The following is a 23,959-nucleotide window of genomic DNA, read 5'->3' as shown; positions in this document are numbered from 1 at the left end:
TAAAATCTACAGAAAGATAGGTTTTTATCCACTGTGCAGTAGAGTGGGATCAGCCCCTAAAGTAACAAATTTTAAGAAAACCCTATGACATATGTTGATAGAAGGTAGACCTGTACCCTTATCTTAGCACCAGTAACCTGAAACAGTGTCTAAGCAGTGGTGCTTCGAGGTTGTGGGGACTAGTTTCTCCACTTCCTAACGCTGTTGATATTCCTTACAACTGTACCATGATCTGCTGATAGATAAATAGCCTCAGGGTCATACTCTGCCATCAATTACACTTATAAGTTTAAAAAATATGCTAGCAAATCAGAGAGGTCAAATTCAGTCAAGAGTCAATGGGACTGAGAGTAGAATTTGGCTTAGAGATAGAACTGAAACTTGTTCCTGACATATACAACACAGTACATTTCCCAGGATTTGTTCTTCCTACAGAAGGAATGCGTGTTTTCATGGATTTGAGGATCAATTCGGTTACATTTTTCTCATGATGTGGAAATGCAGGAAGCTTATCTCTCTTTGATGGTTCGGCTGTATCTTCTATAGATAAAAAACCCCCTATGATCTGCTGCTGATAGTCTTCCACCATTGTAACAGAATCTCCTGCCCACCTGGAGTATACTTAAGTATGATATATGATGATGCTAATTTTATTTCACATGAGAAATAGGAGGTAGTACCTATTTCTTCTGGAAGAAATAGTGAGGCTGACAGGTGGAAAATCTCGAGTTGTTGCACACTTCAGTGTCAGGAACTGAAGTTCCTGAGTCAGGAACTCTGATTTTAATTGCTGGCTGTCTAATTGATTTGGTTGTATGGACTTGGATATCTCCATTGGAGCCAGAGTCCTCGAGCCATTAAGAGCTTTATCTGAATAAGAATTGCGATTTGCTTCATAATTTTGCTGTCTCCCAAATTCTCCCTCCCAAATACAGTACAGATAATTCTTCCCTCCCACTGGCATGGCAATTCTTAACTCCATGTTTGCAAAACGCATTACAAGTTTGGGATGAAAGGTGTTAGAGAAGTGCAAAACAGATTTGACACCTTTTTTATATAGAGGGCTTTCGAGGTTTCCTGTGATTGTCCACATTTTTGGAGATTAGTCAGCTTTTTAAAAAGATTATGCAAAGTGAAAGCCTGCAATAGCAGGAGGTTGGGATCAGTGACCCAGAAGGTCCTTCCAGTCCTGTGTTCCTGGAGGCTTTTCCAAGTCATACCAAGGATGTTAAAGACTACTTGTGTGGTCTGAACTTAATACCTTCGATACACACTCCCCATTGAAATTTTTTGTGGCATCCATTTAACAGGGTAGAAGTAGGGGAGGGATAGGGCCTCTGTGTAAAAGTAAGAGAAAGCACTTGCCACCACAATGATGGAGAGCACCATGCAAGCTTGCTGACAGCTCAGGAAACTGAAGTGGTCACATGTGTCAAGAAACACCTCAACAGACACAAACAGCCTCATCTCTCTGGCCTCAAGATCTCACCTCTAGAAGCATCACTTGTGTTACCACTGCTCATTCAGTCCTGGACCTCCCTTCTGAAACCCACCAGCTAGCAGCAGTTATGATGGTGGTTTTGTGGTGTAGACACCTGTCCATATGAAACTAATCTGGGACCACCAAGCTCATTTTCTTGTGGCAATTTACCAGCTTACCATATGGTAATAATTTTTGACAGCCACTGTCTTGGGCTGGATTAAAATTAGTGATCCACTGATGGAAGATGCTTTGGTCATGCTCTTGGCCAAGCCCATACTTTCCTAGCTGGAAAGTGGTGTTCCTCAGTGTTGGGGCAGGTATGTGTTAGAGATGAATTCAGATAGTCTCACACCCCCCCACCTCCAAGCCTATCCCATCTGAGAAAACCAACAGTTTCTGATGTTCAAATGTGCTTTTCCAGCCAAAATGTCAACCGCATGCCACCTCCGAGAAGGCCACAATTCAGTGGTTGCACATCAGACCAATTGGTCCATATTTATAAAGTGCTTTGATATCCCAGATGAAAGGACGGTATATAAATGCCCCATTCATTTAGCTTACATACAGTAGCAGCAAACAGAAAAATCATTACCCACAGGGTTAGAAAGGCATATTCTTGTTTATTAATTGAAGACCACATAAAGAATGCTTGGTTAAAGTGTTCCTTTTGGAGTGGACATTTCAGTACCAGTCCAGTGAATGAAAATAATCCTGAAAATTTGCATGGGCAAACAGCATAAACATCAAGTTTGCACAACTCAAAACAAAATTCTCCTTAAAAATGCAGTGAAAAACTTTTTATATGGGACTATCCTTGTTCCCTGCACACCAATGGGAAGTGAGGCAATCAGTCCTTTGCTAGGTCAGGACTACCGTGAAATTATTATCCCAGCAAAAAAGACTTTAAGTTAGAAAAAGAATAATTGCTACATGGTGAGCGTCAGCTATTCTGCAACTTAGTATGTGTCACACTAAACCACCTACGGGTTCACTGTACATTTGAGTTTCCTCTCTTTTATGCATATAACTGAGTCTTTGGATTTCTAGACCTGTATTCCTCACTTCTTTCTCTGTGTATCTTTGAGATACATGACTGTCTCAATTTATTTGGAAAGCTATGTTAAATAAAACCTTTTCTGTCTGTCATCTCAGTATTCAAGTGCTGAGTAGATACCCATTCACAGTCCCTGGGAGCATGCAGTGTCTTTCATATATCATAACCGTAAAAATAAATAAATTACAAAGCAGAAAGGAGATAAGGCACAGGTTTAGGCTGCCTTTTGAAGATTTATTAAAACAAACTGATATTTCTTATAATGTGCATGTAACCAGAATACATAATTGACAATGATAATCATTAACAGGTACTAATGTTATTTCAGAACAGAGGATGGAATGAGACAGACTAAACCTCCATGCATGCAGTAGAGGAAATCCAAACTGCGATAATTAAATGCAAATAAAGCCTGGGGGCAAAAATTCCTGGTCTCTCTAAGATAAGAGAAATGTATTTCTACCATCTATACTTCATTTATTTCTCTTGAAGACTCTAATTTGTTTTTAAGCTAATAGATCAAACATTCTTGTCACAGTTCGTACAACTGTCTCAAATATGTGAGAAGTACCCGCCAGGCGAGGACCACCAGCAATTTTTATGATTTCTTTACACTACAAATATTTGGCAGAACTGAAATCACCCAATAAAATAAACCTGTGGATTCATCTGCAGTTTCAGACTCTCTCCAAGTATTTTTTGGACTCCTTCCCAAAATAACTGATGCTCATGATATTCCAATATCAAATGAAAATATGTCCTAATTTTCATGTCTCACTACCACCATCTGTTATTAAAGAGAAAGTCGTCTTTTCCCTAGCAGGCCAGGTGGCTTGGAGACACCCATGCGGCCATCAGTGAAGCTCTGGTCTGGCAGCGCTTCTGGTCCTTAATGCTTTTGGGTTGGAGGGATTCGGACCTAATGCAAAGGCAGAACCATGGAGCAGTGGTGGTGGAATACGATTTCTTCCAGTACCAGCATCGTCTGCCAGCTGGTAACCAAAAAGCCAGCAGTACTGCAACATGGGTGTCCCCATCTCTACAGGGGAGAGGAAGCTTGAATTTAATTATGTGCAAGAATGGCTTTAGGGAAAGGTTCAGGATCCTCTTTGGAAATGCCTTTGGCAAAAGGAATAGATAAAAAAATATCATGTTTGAAAAGTCTGTCCAGCCCTAGTGACATTGCAGAGGCCTTCAATGAAAGCCACTCAGCAATACACAAATGTTGTAGTCACTTTTGTGAGGTTCAGATCGGCTGATACTTCAGAAAGTCAATAGCTGAGCTTTATAGACATTTAGCTCTTCTTAATCTTACATCCATGCATTAAGTGTAAGAGTAAAGTCTTTCTGCTCCTAACCAAAGATGAATGAATTTATAAACCACCCCAACCTTCTGCCTCTACCATTGCATTTGACAACCAAACCACGTCACCGTTTATTCACCCCACCAAGGCATCCCAGAGAGCCATTCCTAAACAGCTGACACTGCTCTTCCCCATTCCTGCAGATATTTTTCTCTCCAGAGGTCTTGAGCTGTACAGTTTTAGCAAGTGCTACTTGCAGCATGTCTTGTAAATCCTACAAACCACTATAAAATCTGGTGCACAGTGTCAATTTTACATGTTTTCCAGCAGAAAGGAGCATGGCTTTTGTTTCCACCAGCCTCCCGCCTATACAGTGCCTTGCAGGTATTAATTTTTAGGGTTATCGCCCACTCTGATTTTGGTAAAGCACCCTAATTTTATGAGGCTTGTCTCACACCTTGTTAGACTAGCTGGCAGGCTGGGTAATATTGACTAGATGGCAGAAGAAAAACCTCTTTATTAGTGTAATGCTGAATTAAAACATTGCTGTTTCCTGTGGATTGAAATGGTATCCTTTTTGATACAGCCGTGTAGCTCCACAGCATTCACATCAAATCAAGCGAATGGGCAAGTAGAGCCACTCAGAAATTTGCCATTTTGATTTTTCTTTTGTAATGCCAAATTTCTTTTGTACAAAGACAGTGTTGCCCCTAGGAAAAGCTTGATTTTCCTGAAGTGTTTCTATTTTTCCTCAGGACAGCTGAAGGAAAGCATTTAACTTGGGGTCAATGTGATCTGAAAGTTCTTCAGGTCAGGTCTAAGCAAATTAAAACTATTGTAGGTCAAGCCAGCCTGACATGAATCTGCTTTAGCTGGAGTTACACATACATGTTGAGATCTGCATATCTGTTGTGAAGCAATGGAGATTCGCTCCAAGAAGGAAGCCCAGCCAGCAAGAAAACAAACAGAAGAAAAAAACTTCCACAAGGTGAATGGAGAACAACTGTAAATACAGCTTAGTGTTGAAACAGCCCAAACAAACAAAATATTTCAAAATATTTCCCACATTCACAATAAAATATTTTTCTACAAGTATCTCATTCTATTATAAGTTTCCAACAGTTCAGTTTGGGACCCAAATTAAAAATGAAAATTAACGTTTAAAGGCAGGACACAAATCCGGATCCTTGTTCTAGTGACACGTCTGCTCAGAGACATAAAACTATTTTGTTAACTGGCAGGGAATACTGGATCATGGTGGGATTTCTTGTGTTTCATAATCGTCTATATATTAGACTATATCGTACACTAGCATTCCCATTCCACAGGTAGGAAACGGGGACCCCATAAGCACTGCTGCATGGGCAATGTAGAAAACAGTGCAAGGGCATTGGAGGGTCTCTAGCTCTTAAAACTAAAAATCTATCAAGAAAAACTCTCTTTGAGGTAAGCTGTCTTCCAGGACAAGACCACAAAGGCACCACAAGAAACTACGAAGTGGAAGATTGAAAAAAAAAAAAGACAGACATGGTTCTTCACAAAATGTGCAGTGAATCTGTGGGGCTTGTGCTGCAAGAGAAGATCGTGAGAAGTCTCACAATCGCTAGCCCTTGTTCTCATGGGGGACTTCAACTTAGCAGATGTCTGCTAGAAATACAATACAGCAGAGAGGAAACAGTCTAGGAGGTTCCTGGAGCCTGTGGCAGATAACTTCCTGACGCAGCTGGTGAGTGAGCCAACTAGGGAAGGCGCCTCGCTGGACCTGCTGTTTGTGAACAGAGAAGGACTTGTGAGTGATGTGACAGCTGGAGGCTGTCTTGGGCAGAGTGATCACAAAATGATAGAGTTTTTGGTACTTGGAGAAGTAAGGAGGGGGGTCAGCAGAACTGCTACCTTGGACTTCCAGAGGGCAGACTCTGGCCTGTTTAGGACACTGGTTGACAGAGTCCCTTGGGAAGCAGTCCTGAAGGGCAAAGGAGTCCAGGAAGGCTGGACATTCTTCAAGAAGGAAATCACAAAGGCGCAGGAGCAGGTTGTCCCCATGTGCCAAAAGATGAGCCAGAGGGGAAGAAGACCGGCCTGGCTGAACAGAGAGCTTTGGCTGGAACTCAGGAAAAAAATGACCTTTGGAAGAAGGGGCAGGCCACTCAGGAGGACTACAAGGATGTCATGAGGTTATGCAGGGAGAAAATTAGAAGGGACAAAGCCCAGCTAGAACTTAATCTGGCCACTGACGTAAAAGATAATAACAAATGTTTCTATAAATAGATTACCAACAAAAGGAGGGCTAAGGAGAATCTCCATCCTTTATTGGATGTGGGGGCAAACATAGTGACAAAGGATGAGGAGAAGGCTGAGGTACTTAATGCCTTCTTTGCCTCCGTCTTTAATGGTAACACCAGTTGTTCTCGGGGTACCCAGCCCTTGAGCTGGAAGACAGGGACGGGGAGCAGAATGAAGCCCCGTCATCCAACGGGATATGGTTAGCGACCTGCTACACCACTTAGACACACACAAGTCTATGGTGCTGGACAGGATCCACCCAAGGGTACTGAGGGAGCTGGTGGAAGTGCTCACCAAGCCACTGTCAATCCTTTATCAGCAGTCCTGGCTCACCAGGGAGGTCCCAGTTGACTGGAGGTTAGCAAATGTGATGCCCATCTACAAGAAGGGCCGGAAGGAGGATCTGGGGAACTCCAGGCCTGTCAGTCTGACCTCAGTGCTGTGGAAGGTTATGGAGCAGGTCAGCTTGAGTGCCATCACGTGGCACGTACAAGACAAGCAGGTGGTCAGGCCCAGTCTGCATGGGTTTATGAAAGGCAGGTCCTGCTTGACTAACCTGATCTCCTTCTGGGACAAGGTGACCTGCTTAGTGGATGAGGGAAAGGCTGTGGATGTTGTCTACCTAGACTTTAGTAAAGCCTTTGACACCAGTTCCCACAGCATTCTCCTGGAGAAACTGGCTGCTCATGGCTTGGATGGGCATACGCTTCCCTGGGTAAAACACTGGCTGGATGGCCGGGCCCAAAGAGCTGTGGTGAATGGAGTTAAATCCAGTTGGCGGCCAGTCACAAGTGGTGTTCCCCAGGGCTCTGCGTTGGGGCCAGTTCTGTTTAATACCTTTATCAATGATCTGAATGAGGGGATCGAGTGCACCCTCAGTAAGTTTGCAGGTGACACCAAGTTATGTGGGAGTGTTGATCTGCTTGAGGGTAGAAAGGCTCTGCAGAGGGATCTGGACAGGCTGGATCGAAGGGTCAAGGCCAATTGTATGAGGTTCAACAAGGCCAAGTGCTGGGTCCTGTACTTGGGTCACAACAACCCCTTGCAACGCTACAGGCTTGGAGAAGAGTGGCTGGAAAGCTGCCTGGCAGAAAAGGACCTGGGGGTGTTGGTTGACAGCCGCCTGAATATGAGCCAGCAGTGTGCCTAGATGGCCAAGAAGGCCAACAGCATCCTGGCTTGTATCAAAAATAGCGTGGCCAGCAGGTGTAGGGAAGCGATCGTGCCCCTGTACTCAGCACTGGTGAGGCCGCACCTCGACTACTGTGTTCAGTTTTGGGCCCCTTACTACAAGAGAGACATTGAGGTGCTGGAGCGTGTCCAGAGAAGGGCAACAAAGCTGGTGAAGGGTCTGGAGCAGAAGTCTGATGAGGAGCGGCTGAGGGAACTGGGGTTGTTTAGCCTGGAGAAAAGGAGGCTGAGGGGAGACCTTATTGCTCTCTACAACTACCTGAAAGGAGGGTGTAGAGAGGTGGGGGTCGGTCTTTTCTCCCCGAGTAACAAGCCGTAGGACAAGAGGAAATGGCCTCAAGATGTGCCAGGGGAGGTTTAGACTGGATATTAGGAAATTTTACTTCACTGAAAGCGTCATCAAGCATTGGAACAGGCTGCCCAGGGAAGTGGTTGAGTCGCCATCCCTGGAGGTATTTAAAAGACGTGTAGATGTGGTGCTGAGGGACATGGTTTAGTGGTGGACTTGGCAGTGCTAGGTTAACAGTTGGACTTGACGATCTTAAAGGTCTTTTCCGACCTAACGATTCTGTGATTCTATGATTCTAAGATGTACAAGAGAAATATTTGCATGAGGTCAAAAAATGATCAGCTATTGGCAGCTTGTGTAGACAGGGGATGAAGAAGAGGGGAGGACGTTTTTTGAAGCCAGGGTGATCATGTCAGCCAGTCATGATCCTCTTTGGCTGAACAGAAGTCCTTTCAGAGAAGGGAAGGCTGTCTGTGACCCCTGTGTCTCTAGATCTGCCCAGTCTCACCATGTCTGCATGGTTCTTGACCCAGGCCACTGGCAGCCCATTGAGTCTTTCTTGTTCTCCTTCTGTGACACATTTCAGCTGCTACTCTTGATCTTTTATTACTGGTCTGTAGGTGGCTATAGGGGGCTGGGAGATGGGATGTGTTGTGGCCTGGGTAGCAAATGTTCTGCAGATACATCTGAACTTACCACCAGTGTACATTTGCCTGCAATATGGAGGACTGCAAGTGATGACCAAAACAATCTCTTCTAAATTTATATTTCTACTCTCATAATCCCACAAATGTGGTGTCCTTCACAGAGGTCCACACCAGGGCAGTACTTGCTGCAAGTCCTGGCGAAATGCTGAAGGACCTACTTCTTAGGGGTTGCTGTTCTTCAGGAAAAAGTCTCTCTGTTCCCTCATCCACTGTCTACACAAGCTGTCTATGTTTTCCCCTCCATGTGACTAGAATAATATATAACAGGAGTTTGACTCTCCACTGCATGCAAAAGCAAATGGGCTTTATGGTAGAGGAGAATCTCAGACATGAAGGGACAGTGCAGAAACACATAAAGAGCTGAAGAAAGGTGAAGATGTACAGAAAGATCAACATTAGCTACGTTTCCTGCAGGTCCAGTGCAAAGCAGCCTACACATTCAGTCAAAACAACCTCCCAGTTATTCTACTTAAGTTTTTGAAGAACATTTTTTCAGTGCCAGCACCAAGACAGACTGCTCTCCACGACTCAGAAATCTCACTTGGAGATGCCTCCACCAAAAGCCCACCTGGACCACTTCAGTGAAGACTGATGTCCCGCAGATTGAACTGAATAGACAAAACCTGGTAAGTGGGAGCTGTGTTAAGTTTCATATACTCTACAAGGATCCAGTAACCCACTCACCATCGGGTTAAGCTCCTATTGAACACGAGCAGAGCTCCTTACATGTTGTGCAACACAATGGAAAATTGAGACCATACCATAGATGAGGACATACGAGTTACGTGGTTTGCCTGAGGCCACACAGTGAGTCAGCGGCTAAATTATAAACTTGGGAGTCCCTGGCTCCAAGTCACTTATTCAATCTATGCTGCCTCTAAGGCATATTACATTGGGGGTATTGTATGGAAATGACATTAACTTTAAAGAGCAGTGTACAGTAAAAGCAAGCAAAATAAGTGGGCTTTATTGTGGGCTGATTTTTTTTTAAAAAAAAGCATGAAAAAAATGACATGAGCAGTTTTGCAAGCATACAGTGTAAATTAATTTTGCACAATTTGATTTCGAAACCTCCCTCCTGGATTAAAAACCTAAACACCAAGTTTCAGGTCATAATGGACCCTTCTTTTCCACTCTTCTTCTTTTCTTCTCTTTTTTTTTCTTTTTCTGGCAATTCTGTTAACCCCCCAAAACAGAGGTTTAATATGGAAATGCTGACAGCTCCTTAAGCAGAGCATCGCATTTGCAACACTGTAATTATGCCTACTTCAAAATGCTCCAAAGAAAACAAGATTTTCTTGTTCAAACAAATCTTCAATGGTTTTAGCCCCAGAATTAAATCATTCAGACCAAAAAGGACTGTGTTAAGCATGCTGAACCAGGGCTGTACCAAGGAGATGTGGAAAGAGATAAATGCTAACTGATTTTACAATATTTACGTAATTAGATCCACATCTCTGCTTTTCTCTCTTGAATGAGTAAAGACCAGATTAACCTTATTATTATTATGTTTATTTGATTGACTTAGGAATTCCATCTGGATAAAAGACAGTCTAGATGTCTTTCTCTGTGCGCGCCCAGTGTGAAGCCAATCAACATGCCTCTCTAAGTAACAAATTTGTTTTATGTCATCTATCAGCAAGATACTGTAATATTGAATATAGCTTTAGTTCAATGGATGACTGCTCCTTAAAGACCACGCAGCTTAGAGGTTTCCATCCTGCATTTTTATGTCCCCACAGAAAATTACTTGTCAGATTTTCCACTCTTGTGAAGATGGTTGTAAGTAAATGTGTGGTGCAGAAAGCGTGCATGGCACATTTAAATGAGAACACAATCAGTATCTCAGCACTGCTTTTTTGGTGGAGGATGTTTGCTTATTTTGCAAGACTTTCTTGCATCCCATTTCCGCTCTGTAGAACAAAGGCAAAGATGTGCGGAGGTACAGAATTCCTATGCTGGTGATGACAGAGTAAGAGAAAAGGGAGAGATTTCTTCCACTGCTCATAAAGTCTGATTTTGATTGTTTTAACTGCTTCATGCAAATAATCCTTCCTAACAATATTTATTATATCCCCATTTAGCATAAGTAGTATTAGACCAAAAATAGGGAGGAATTTGGTGTCAGTCTCATTGCATTTGTGTGGGGAAAAAACAATGTTTTGAGTTAATAGGAGAAGTCCCTGCAAATGGATTGTTACTTCCTTTGAAAAACTATTCTACCAGCTAATTAAAAACCACTGTCAGGGACCTTGTCCTGGTAGTTACCCTCACTGTCCACAGAAGAAGGATAATACAGCGGGCTGAGGCTGGGACAGGTTGGATTTATTTCCCAGCTTTTCGTAACCAAGACAGAGCCACACAGTCTATCTTTACCATCTCCGACCCGGACAACAAACACATTCAATTTTTCTCCATTTTTTATCAGTCTTGTTTACTCAGGTTGCCATCGTTTCTGGGCAGAGTCTTCTTCTGACTACGTGCAACTATAACACCCAGTTCAGACCACTCAGTGCTACTCAGGGGAATGCAATTAATCCAAAGATATGGCCATTTGAATCCAACCAAGAACATTACTATCATCAAAGTGGCCATTCTGTAACTGTAAATGGACATCTTGTGAATATTTCTATTTTATCTGATTTCCCATTTCTTGCTCTAATAGGCATACAGGAATTTGCCATCAGGCTGCAGTCTGAAATAGTTATGTTACATGAGACTCTGCGTGTTATCTCATTTGTAGGCTCCCTTTACCACACGGACTTGCTTTTGACTTCCTCTCATGCATTATCGCAACAGACTCCAACTCACGCACTTTGCTTTTCTGTTGGGAAAATATTGTGTAACCTACAACACTCACACAGCAAGCCTTCCCCCCCGGGGAAGGAAGCCTCCAGCCAAACGAAAGCTTTGATATTAAAAGCACAGCAATGTGTAAACCCATAATAATGCGCTTGGACTGCAGCTCTCTTTTAGGAAAACAACAAAACAAAACACTCCTAATTAAGCTATTGGCTTGGAGGAGGTACCAAGTCCAAAATGATTTTGACTCCATATGGAATTTATATGGAATGCAACATGCAATATAACACCAGCACACCCAGATGTGGATGTTCCCCAGCTGTCTGTCTGCCGCTTTGATGGCAAGCTACAAAGATCCTTCCCTACATAGTCATCTCCGCGGGAAGCAAGAGGTGACTCCTCTGTGCTCGCGTATCAAATTGAGCAGTGGAAGGGAAATTTTAGAAAAAGACCATGCAAGTTTACAAACGTAAATATTGCACTCAGCTTTATTTTCTGTGTTCAAAACAGTGGGCTCTTAGTGTCTCGTGCCTCCCAAACTCAGCGATGGGTCGCACAGTGCCCAGGGAAACTCTCGGGAAGCACAGCCGCCTTCTCCCCAAGGTTTCTGCTTGGAGCTCTCGATGCAGATGTTATTTTTCCCTGCAGCTGTTGGGGGCAGTAGACAATCAATCCTGGGCTTCTGTAACCTGTATGACCTGGATGTGGATCATATACAGGCTGTATACGCGCCCTGATGCCAAACATTTGCAAGCAGCTGGCACATCTGGGAACCTAGGGCAAACGTAAGTCCTGCCTTGAGAAATGGTGATCTTTGAGATATGGACTACTGTGCTCCTGATCAGGGCCAAATTCTGCTGTCTTACATTGCAGTATCATTTAGCCAATATCAATTGATTTTGGCCAGAATTTTCCCATTTTCAAGCCATGAGTATACTTATTTTAGAGTTAGCTGCTGAATTTTCAAACAAGTTCCAGGAAATTAATTGTTTAAGTCCCAGGGTCAGGGAAACAGATTTGCTTTGGACACAGGCAGGAGGAAGATTGAAGGCAGAGACCAGCAAGACAAAATTTTGGAGGCTATTTTTACATTAATGCTTACCAAAGATGATTTTTTTCCCCAAAAAACCACCCTACAGCTGTAAGGTGTGCTGGGCACAGTTACTAGCTGAGCATGTACTAAAATGCGTGTTGGGCTGCATGATGTGGGAAGGCCACAGCACTGATGTACAGCAGGAGCAAGGAGCTGGGTTCAATCCATGCACCAGCCATTAATTATTTCACATTTTAGCACTCTGTAGGATTCTCTGCTCTGCACTGACATCTGTGATCAACTTTAAAATAATTTCAAAGCCCTAAAGCAGAGGACCCCAGCTCGTCCTCATCCTTAGACCCCAGAAATGAAGAACCTTGTCTCCACTATGCACAGTTATTGATGGGGAGGGGGCCACTATCCTAGAGGACAGCTGAGCCCAAAATCTGAAGGCATCAGAAAAAGCGGCTTCTCTTGCTGCACTGCAGAAGGAGACCAGGCCCCTCAATCAGACTAAAGTCCTTGGAGATAGATGGGATGAGCCCTGTGCCCTACGGTGTCCTGTGGCAGTGGTTCAGCCACCAGCTCAGAGACGCTGTGGAGCTCCTAATCGCAGTCAAGCTGGACTCCTCTGCAGGGGGTTTGGAAGTCACCTCTACCCACCAGGTCTCCAGCATTAGAAAACTGCCTGACTTCCCCTTTTTTTGCCCTTCTCCATCTCTTCTTTTGCTCATGAACGAGAGGCACCTTTCCATAAAAACAACATCATGGACAGTTTGTGGCTTGCTTAAGCAAAGCTTAGGGGAGCTGAGTTAATGTTCTCAGCCCACCCCTGAGACGTCTGATAGTTCCTCCAGGTCCTGGCATGGCCTTTCAGTTGCTGTCCTGAGGGCTTTGCTGTCTGCTGCTGTCTGTTCATGATGTTTCAGGTGCTTCTTCTAACAAGCAGTGAGCTTAATGCAATGAAAAGCAGAGATTTGCAGTGTAGCTGCCTGTACCTGGGCTACTAGTTTAGGCTTAGAGTCAGTGGGGAGAAATAGGCACATTCAGGGCAGGGTACAGCTCACCTTTCCTAAAAGAAATGGCTAAAATACGTCAGGTTTTGTGTAGTTTTCATGTTTTGTAGGAAGCATTAACTCTGTGTGCCTCAGCTTGACCTTCTACACTCATCTCTGTTCAAAAGCTCGGGGATGGGACTTTTTTTTTCTCTAGGCTACTCTTATTCTGAAAAATGAGTGCTCTGTGGCATTCTGGTCCCCCACTTTGCCATACTGGGGACCTGCCAGAACAGCCCCAACTGCCTTCTGGGCTGGGTTGGGACAGGGATGTAGCTGGTGCACACCAGGGTCTTTCCCCACATGGGACTGCGCCGTGGTCAGGTAATTGTAGATGTCTGGTACAACAGGTGCCAGAATGCTACTTTAATAAAATTGTTGCTTTTAATAAGAATAAGAATAAGGAGGAATGCCCACTAGCTAAAAGGCTAGGCCTTGATCCTGAAAATACATGCTCACATGAGTAATTATATGCACTTAACAGTCCTCCTACAGTGCTCTGAGAACTTTAGTACGGGCTGCTCCGGTTCCCATGGGCTGCAGCAGGGACAGGACACCCCGAGCTCCGGGGCTGATTTCACCGTGCATGAAGTGACTCACGTTCCTGGGTCTGACTGGCATGAGACCCCCAACCAGAGAGCCGTCCCTCAGATATATTCCTTTTTCAGTAGCAAAAATGGAGTTCTGTGCGGGGGAAATGCCCAAATCAGGATTTTATTAGTTAACAGGACATGGTTCAAGATTTTCATATCCTGCAGCTTCCTAGTTTTCACTGACCTGTGTGATGCTGTGAGGCTGTTTCTCAGGAGATTTAACAGGGATTAGTGGTTCCCATGTTGGAGCTATAAACACAGTCCTGCCAATCATTTCACCACCCCTATTCATGCCAGGAGAATAATACAAGGTCCTGCTCACTTTATTCTTAGATTTCACATTCTCATTTAGAATATTTTTCCTTTTTGAAAGACCATCCAGGGATAACAGATAGGGGATTATTTTAACAACTGAGCTCCAATACTGGACCATTTACATTGCTTGTTTCTAACTGGCCTTGTTTACAACAGACTGAAGTGGTTAATCAAGATTAGTAACATATGATATACCCAGGTGTTTCATACAGTGGCCATATTTTTTTTCCTGCAATTATTATATTACTACAAACAGCATTGATATAGTTTAATGCCTGTATCAGAGGACTCCTAGGAATAAAGAGATTTGACTGAAGGAAAATATTCTAACAAAGGTTTTCCTCTATGGGCAATTGCACTCTGATACTAACACAGCTCCTTATAACTTAACCTTTTTAATTATGGGTTTGAGAGCAGAGCTATGAAAAGCTCCAGCCTGGAGAGTTAATATTGCAGTGAAGCTCATATGGGTGGTTTCTCTGTTCCACCCTAGAGGTAGCTGCATTTCCACTCTGTGACTAAGCGGATGATACATACTTGAGGCTAGATGGGTTTCTTTTAGAAAATAAAATGTCTTACAATGTCGGAGCAATTCACCAGCCTGCAGTGGAGGTACCATAGAGTACAGGAGAGTAAGTGGCTCTCAGTATGTAAAAGACTTTTTGCTTCAGTTAGTGAACACATATCAATTCATTTGGATATATGTTGCAGCTTGGTCCTTCTGTTTCTCTCCTACAGGTCAAAATAGACTTGGGTTCTGTTTAGCTAAATAGGACATTTTCCTAAATCTTCATCAATCCTCAGGACGGCGAGGAGATTGATGAGGAAATGTGAGAGCTGTTTGTAAGCTAAATGTACCCTTTCTCTTATTCTCGCAGCTTGCTTAATAATCAGCATTTAAAAGCAAGACAAAACAAAATAAACAAAAAATCTCGGAGATACTACAGTGTCCAAGGGGCGTTTGTATAAGCGGAGGATTTGAGTTCACAGATCCCACCTCTCATTTTCCTTATGCCTCAGGTTGCCGGATGGTTGGGAGCAACCCAGATGGGCTCCAGCGCAAGAAGACAACCTTTCCACAAGGAATAATGCCGCGGGCCAAGCATATAACCAGTTCTACCGCTAATTAGGGCCTGGAGCAGAAACGATCATATGTTTTCATTATGAAAAGCAGGAACTCCTGGCTTGTACCACTCTCAGCTCTGCATGCTGACAGAGAATTCCTCTGGAGAGGCAGCTCATAGCAGCTGTATTTCTTGCACACACATCTTATCCATCTTATAATCGATACCAAGAACAAGTTATCGCTTTAAATAATCTAATTGCCATTTCCAGAGCACCAAGTACCCAGCACGAAGCATTTATCAAGAACAGCAGGCAGTGACCCCTGTGCTTACACTGTGCTTGCCATCCCGGCAAGCACTTTTCACAGCATCCCTTCCCCATGGGGCTAACAGCTCTCATCGGTGAGGGATGGTTGCCCTCGAGTGAGTACATGTGGGACAGATTTCCAGCTTGCTGCATCTACCTTTATATTTCATCACACCCCTGAGGTTCACACACATGTCAGCATGCTGCTGCATTGGTGACTGCAACGACCACACACTTTTAAGACCCTTCAGCAATCTAGCACAAATCATTTTACGAAAAGTCTTGATATTTAGTAAGCTTTTTGTTTGTTTAGTCCCACCTGAGGATTTCTACGGTGTTTCTAAGTCCTCTTTTGGCAAATATCCATTTCCACATGGCACTGCCTATCGATTTCAATTTATGCCATGGAATTAATTGACACAAATATTACAGGTATCAGAAAATGGTACCTACAACTTACGTGCATTGAGTGAAAGGAATAGCAATGGTCCCACTGAACATTCATTATCTTGTTTGGCTTTTTCTCTGTAAAAAATCCAGCCTTCATCTCCTTACCCATTCATATCATTTTGTTGGGATTAGCTTGTGCTCCTTCACATTTTTCTGTTCTTGACGTCGAAATTGCCAGTCATCAAAAGTACCATCAGAGAAGCCCTGGTTCATCCTCCTAGCAGGGTTGTAGAAGGGCTGAGCAGAGAGGGCAAGAGAGCGACATGGACTGACACTGCTCCCGCAATAAGCAGATGCAGGACTGGATGGTCCAGAAGGTGCCCTCCAGATCTGTGTTTCTGTGAAGTGTTGGCTCTAAAGCCATTTTTCTACCTGTGGGCTTCTGCTCACAGATAAAGCTTGGAGGTAAGGGCTCAAAGTACTGTAGAAAGTCATACCCACAAGGAGGGACAAGCCCTTGTGCCAGGGCAAGATACCTTTGGATTTACTCTACAAACCAAAATTGCCTTTTTCCACTGTTTTACATTGTACAACCATTTCCTAGTTACTCTTAACCACCATTAGGAGCTGGTTTAGAACATCAGTGTTTTTTCAGATCTCTCACCCTCCTATTAAATATCTGTGTTTTGGATTGTTATTCCCAGATTTATTAGTTTGCCTTTTTCCAGACAGAATCTCATTCTGTTCCCTACTCATATTTCTAACCTCTGGTTCCATTAGTGTTATTTCTCTGTCTTCACTTGGTTTACCATTCTTTCCAGCGCAGTGTCGTGTGCAGATCTAGTTAATGTACTTGGTTACACCTCCTTCCAGACCATTAATAAAAGTATTAAATAATGTTGCTGCTAGCACAAATCCATGCAGCACCCTGCTGTTCACCTCCATCATCTTCGAGACCACAGCCATCCATCATGTGCACCATTTATCACTGGCAAACAGACTTTGCAAAGTAAAGCTTTTCTGTTTGAATTACGTCGCTAGCTCTGAGTGAGGACAAAAGGGAAGAAATGTCAAGTGTTAGTGGCAGAAGGATGTGAGACCAGGGCTGGATGATAATATTGCTCAAACCCACTCCTTATCAACCAATCCAAATGGGCCGATGGAGAGAAACGTAATCCCTCTCTACATCCTACCACGTCCTGTAGCAGAGGTTTCCCTCATGCACTCTGGTCTGGCACTACCAGGGACCACATACTTGAGGGAGGAACTATATATTATCCCGACATTTGCTCCACCAGCCAATGCACAACAGGAATAGCAGTCACTGGCTGAAGAGAGATACTGGTTTTTTCCACATAATTATTTCCGGTAAGAAATAATCACATATTCAGACGTGAACTAAAATCAAAGAAGGAGAAGTTCAGAGTGGGCACGTTGCCACTCTGCTGGCTGCTGGGATCTGCGATGAGGGATGCTTGTAAAGCTGGATATCAAAAAATCCTGGGCTGGAATTTTTGGGTCAATTATCTGGGGACTTCTATCATTTCTGGGCACCTACACCGAGAGGGGGGTTGGCAGAAAGGCAGGAGAGGTTCTTTCCATCCAGGCTTCCTCTTTAGGAAAGCAACATATTCCCCATGTACTTGTCTAGACGTGTGGCACGTACAGACTGCTGTCAGGAACGTAAGTGTTGCCACATCGAATGAAGGACCTGAGGTCCAATGAGCCTGAGCTCCTGCCTTAGGCAGCGGTCAGCATCACATACCTCTGGGAGAGGCGTAGCTGTCCCGAGGCACGCAAAGCTGGCACAACCTCTGTCCTCCTTCTAGGCATTACTATCGAGGCTTCAAGAACAAAAGACTATTTTAATCCCCGAAGCATGAAGTATAACAGTTTTTCAAACTGTTTGATACACTTGTGAGAACTGTGGATTCGCCGGCTAACCACAGAAATGATGTCCCAACCTCATCTGTAGGATAACGAGCCTCCAGAAGTCCAAAGTCAGTGGGAACTATGGGGGTTAAGCAAGTGAGAAAATCACATCCAAAGACAATACATGTAAACTAGGATGGTTGCTCTGGCCTGACTAGTTAGTTAATATCTGGACTCTTGCAGATCTGTTTCTATTAGATGAAACTTTTCTGTTTCTTGAGTGTAATCCTGTTTAACTAAGGAATATGCCCACAAAATCCTGTTTCTTTGAATGCAGTAGAAACAAAGAAAAGCAAGCAGCTGTTTTGCTCTGAAATATCCAAACTTGCTCCTGTAGTTATTTCTGTGCCCAAAAAGCCCTGTTTGTACTCAACAAATCCTTTAACAAATGCAAGTGAAACAAAGAAACGTGGAATTAGGTAGAATTAGAATTATGGAGCTAGACTTTGTCTGGACAGCTGGTAGCAAAAAGCACTTAAAGAGAATACCAAGTAAACGTATCTCTTGAGTGTACACTCATCTTTAGCTCTAAGCTGAATACACTGATGAATTTTAAAGAAATTGGTCCATTAGCTTACCAAAGAACTGGGAGTTCAGTTTTGAGCAGCTATGGGAAACAGAAAATATAGGACATACGTAGGAGGAAATAGGAGGAAAAAAATATTGAAATTATTGTGTGTTTTTAATTAAAAATAGCAGTTTGAGCAATCTAGTCAACTTACATTTCACCGCTCAGATATTATAATTATGGTTATAAGAAACAAGTCTGAACAGAAAAGCGAAAGAGCAAGACAAGTAGCAGAGCATAAGGTTGAAAAAGGGATAATAAAAATATGAGCTATAGAGAATATGATTTCAGACAAACAAGAACAGAGACAATTTCTTAACTAAAACTTCAGAATTGCTGAGCACAGAGCTACAGAGACTAGAGTGAACATAACGAATTTTAGCAGAACAATTTCAAACGTATAGCTCATTTATCATGACGGTTCCCTGCAGCGGGTCAGATTCCTGAATCCGCACACGCACTGCTTGAACCAGCCCTTGTTTCTTCCACGGTGCTTGGGTGCTCCTTAACATCGGGTGACCTGTCTGTTTGCAGATCATGTGCTGCGATCGTATCGGGTCCCATAAACTGGCTGCTTTTGGGTGTGCCACACTACTAACATGTCACTGGAAACTTTTATCCCACGTAAGTATGAAGTGGCATTCATCCTCCGGAGTCTGAACGGAGCTTTTGTGCACCCCGGAATGGTGCATCTGATGGCTCGGTGCTGTTGGATTGGGCATGATTGCTTAATAATCAAATAATAATTTTTACCTTTAAATATTTCCTTTGCTCACAATGCTGAGCAGTAATTAAAACAAAAAAGAAGCAACTGTTTTTCTTTCATAATTTTAGATATTGAAACTGCTCATGAGAAAAGGGTGTTAAGTCTGATGCACTGCCCGAATTCCAGTTGTGTGCTTACATTTGAATTACTTTACATTCCTACGTCATTTCATCTAATAGGGCAATAAATTTCACTTGCTGTCCTAAACTATGGCAGTGTTGCTTTCATGTATTAAATAGCTGCTCACTGCCTGGGACTCAGGGGAAGTGATCCTTCTGATTTAGGCATCCTTCATCCTGTCCCCAGCACAGACCACCCCGCCAGCGAGGCATCTCCTCGTGGTCCATCTCCCCTTCCCGCTGCAATCACGTCACACATTACCTGGTACTGACAGCCACGATGCCCGCGACGATGTTGCGCTAGGACAACACGGAATTTCCTTGCAATGCGGCATTGCGAGAATAAGAAAACCCTGCTCTAGTGAAAGGCGCTGACAGTAACAAGTATTTGGGAGGGTACTAAGTGTCAGCAGTGAAAACACCTGGGTGACTGCAGGTTTAAGCACATCCTCCCCGTCTAACCAAACGCGATGGTGAACATTACCTTTTTCCACTCGGTGGAACTATGTGCAGTATGTTTTGGCACTTTATTTCTCACTTAAGCCAGACAAGAGGGTAAAGCCATTAGGGGAGAAGAATTTGCTCCTCTTTCTATATACGTCTGGACTTTGAGACACTCACGGACGAGGTTTATTCCCCGCCACACCGCACAGCAACCCTGCGCTCCGACCTTGCTGCTGACGAAGGCTCCTCCATCTGCCCGACAAGTGTTTACAATTACCTGATGATAAACGCGCCGAGATAGTGAGCCGCTCTCTTAGCCTGCCCTGGGACACTGAAACTGCAAGCGCCAAGAGCAGAGAGAAATCTTTTGTCTTGTTTTTGCATAACATGAAGTCGTAGCTACGGCTTCTCAGTGCTGCTATAGATGATGGGGACAAGAACAACTCTTCAGGAGTGAAACCACCGTGGAATTTAGATGCAAAAGTATTTGCTTGCATTAGGATAGACACCACAGATGGGCAGGCAGGGCAAAATGAGTAAGCGCTTCCTGTGTTTTCTGGTGTTTTTCTTTATTTAAACAGGCCAGCACGCAGGTGTAACAAACAGCAGCATTTTAGCCACTGACAAAAAGGAAGCGTTTCCTGCTGCCCATCTACCAGGGATCTGGTTTTCTTCCATGCAAAAGCATTGGCAGAACGTGATCGCTTTGTGCAGGGAATCACGGGATGAGCCCCCTTCTTCATTCAGATCCTGCAAAGCTGTGAAGGGGCCCACGCAGTTGCATGAAGAGAAGGTAAAATAGCATTTCTTAAAGCCAGAAGAAAACCAGTGGTGTCCTCCGACAAGCGTGTCCTTGTCGCTAGCAGGAAAGCCAGGCACACCCTACCCATCCAAAATGAAAAGGTTGTTCAGCCAGCAAGATTGCGTCCTGTTCAATCAGCAATGCAACAAAAGGAAATTGGATTTTTTTTTAATGTACAAAGCTGTCTGGACCTCTTTTTACTGTTAGGAGATGTAAGGAAGGGTGCGAACGCGCAGTCTAATACAGAATTTCCTGTTCTTTTCTTGATTCCCGACACCTTTTGGCAAAAGGCAGGGTTAAGGTTATAAACTGAGACACACCAAAACCTTACGCTGTCTTGAGCAACCGTTTAGGTGCAGCTGACTTGCACTAGTGTGCATACAAGTTCTCATTTGCACAATTAACTTTCAATTCACTGTGACTGCCCAGGAAAATAAATTAATGAGGCATAAGATGCAAGATCTGGCTACCAATATGTATGGTGTTTGCTCCAGCATGCTCCAGAAAGAGTTACACAAGGTTATTTACAAATATACATTATAATTTCTAATCTTAAGGTATACTGTCTTTGAAGTTTTAGAAGCTACACTGGACGATATCCAGAATTATGTGGGCATCTAATTTCTATTTAGATCCCAACTGATATCACCGTAGCTCAATGCCTGGCTGCTACTAAGGTATGAGCCTTAACAGTAGTATTATTAATTCCATAGTAACAAATGGTAGTGTTCATGTTATCTCATTACAGTGCAATCTTTACCCCTAGTCATCCTAGACCATTTTTTCAGATAGTGGAGAGAAGCTGGCAATGCCCAATTTACCTTATCCTAAAGCAGATAACTAAATTAGGTAGAAAATTCCTTGCAGAAGTGATTGCATTTTTCCATGGAGCATACAGGCAGCCTGGGATCACCAGCTCAGCTGTGCTGACCTTGCAGACATCTAAAATTAGCATTGCTAGCTCCACGCAGCCTGGTCAGTCCTGCCATCTTCACTCTCAGCAGCGCTGCCCTGGGCTTTGGTAGGCGCCCGTAAATTAAAGAGAAGTCTCATAGGGGAGGACTGGAGGACCTGCTAGTGAAACAAAACTCAGGGACAGCACAGGCAATAAATTAAGCTACAGGACAAAAGGGAACCAATATTTAAGCAGAACTTGCTGGGCTTACCTTCAGTAATCAACAAAAACTTTGCTTTTGTGCAATAATCTTGCGTGAGGAATTTCCATCAGAAGTTACATTATTTTAACGACTTCATTAAACCAGTATGAACCCAAATGGAAACTCTTATTGATGTTTAGGTAGGCTAATAGGATTATGTCAAAGGTAATTATAAATCTGTTTTTGTAATGTAAGTCTAAAAATTCATCCCCGAGCACCTTAAGTTAAGGTAGAATAAACCATAAGAAACATTCACAACTCAATTTTTTAAAAAGCAGGGGGTTTTTTTTAGTGTTGGTACTGCCGTACCGTGCCAACTGATTTCATCCATTTTCTCTCTTTGATTTATTTCTTCATATCCCTCCCTCGAGGAGCAACACTCTCTGATCAAACGTAAACATCAGACTCGAGCTAGGCACCTTCCGGGGCTCGCCATCCGGCCCCGGGAGAGGAACGGGCATGTCAGCAGTGTAATTCACCTAAAAAGACCCGGCGCTTGATTCAAGCTCACAGCCCCAGTTGCTCTGCAGGGACTGTCTCAGGTGTAGCAGAGATCTAGATGTGTATAAAGCTGGTGAGATGAATCCCGTCATAGGCATCCGGACTGGAGCCCAGCTCAGCCTTTAAATTGATACTGCTAGTCCATACATGAGTGGGTTTAAAACTTTCCCGTATTCATGGGAATGCTGCGTTCGCTCCTGCGTTGGGTTAGCAGCGTTGTTCTCTGCTGTCTGGCAGGTTCACTCGCTCCTCCTCTAAAACCATTAGAAGCACCTGGGCCCAACTAGACACTTCTTTAGATAAGCCTCAACCTAACATTTCCAGTTTCATATCAGCCTAAGATAGAAAAACTGGTTTTGGAGGAACAACGGTCTCTTTAAATAGCTCCGAAAACGAACATGATGCAAAAGGCTCCCAGAGGTATGTCTGTGTAAATGTAAGCATATGTTTCTGCATTTGTTTTCATATTAATATCATTTTAGTAGCTATTTCATTGCTAGCATTTGACAGGACTTAACAATATACTGATAGGACACGTTACAGTCCTCCCACATGAATTGTTCCTGAACGCAGCGATAACACTCTTCCAGCACTATGTGCATCAGAAATATTTATTCATTTGCCTTCATGGGAATATAAGGCAAAGCATATTAAATCAATAGCTATGCAGAGGGTTTTGTTCTTCCGTTAAGTCTCCAAAATAAAACTGTCAAACTGATTAAATGGATCACATCTTGCAGTTTCCAAAGTCTGTTTTATGGGCTAGTCCGTGATATTAATCGAATGCTGAGCCAGAGGAAAACATTGATCATACTCTTTAAGTTCATAGAGAATAATAGAGTCAGGCCCTTCACTGGTGTAAAACGGAATAATTCCGTATCTCTATATTGAGTTTATATTGGCTGAATGTCTAGTCCACAGGCTTTACACCGACAGCTCTTTTAAAAAAAAATCTGTGTATTAGACACTACATATTTTCACTTTCCTATTCACATCATAGTAAAAGATTTAGACAGCAAGTTCTTTGAGGCAGGGATTTCCACAGCTGTCTACAATAGGCTGTGTGAATTTATAACTTCCATACATTGGAGGGAAATAGGTTTTCCCACCCCCAAAAGGGTCACTCTTGCTGAAGGCACAAGCCCCTGCACCTGTTTTCCATTGCACTCTCAGCACGATGTGCTCATCGCTGACCGTAAAGCACGACTCTGAGCTCCTCAGAGCGAAACTGCGCGTCAGAGCTGCGGCCAGGAAGGAATTTCCCAGAGGCCTCAATGTTGGGGCTTTTTTAATATTCTTTTGTGGTAGGTGGCACGGTCTACTTCTAGGATCACCTGAAATTTTGCCGATCTCACCAGCTCACAAGCATTCGTGTTCACCCAGCAGCTGTTCTGACCACCCCTGGGTGTCCCGGGACATAAGGCATTACCCCAAAGCCTAAAATATAGAATAAAAACCACAAGAGCAAGGCAACAACAAGAAGAGCATAAGAGATATGAGGAGCCCAAGGTACCTACAACAGGTAGGAACTGGTTTTGCAGTCGTGCTTACTTTCATGCCACCTCATCAACAGGATATCTACATCCCTGCTACGCCTGTTATCTATCAAACCATAATGCCACAGGCAGACCCCACATGGCTGCAGTATCAAGCAATATATTAAAAAGAAAAAAAAAAAAGGCAAGAGAGGGGACCTTTATGGTCCAAGATCACAAGTGCAATCCAGAAGTCTAGATTTCCTCCTGATCCTGACTTCTTTCCCTTTCCTCTCTTTGCCCCTTTTTATAAGTCCTGTGCTTT

General features: G+C 43.4%; 1 protein-coding gene across 2 annotated transcripts in view; it reads right to left on the bottom strand.

Moving 5' to 3' along the window:
- RUNX2 (RUNX family transcription factor 2) overlaps positions 1 to 23,959 on the bottom strand; it is a 163,610-nt gene that overhangs the window by 15,998 nt on the left and 123,653 nt on the right. The gene's annotated exons all lie outside the window — the stretch shown is intronic.

The sequence above is a fragment of the Mycteria americana genome, chromosome 3, assembly GCF_035582795.1.
Source record: "Mycteria americana isolate JAX WOST 10 ecotype Jacksonville Zoo and Gardens chromosome 3, USCA_MyAme_1.0, whole genome shotgun sequence".
Classification (NCBI taxonomy): Eukaryota; Metazoa; Chordata; class Aves; order Ciconiiformes; family Ciconiidae; genus Mycteria; species Mycteria americana.
Note: the sequence above shows the minus strand (reverse complement) of the source record. Positions and strands in the feature narration are given on the sequence as shown.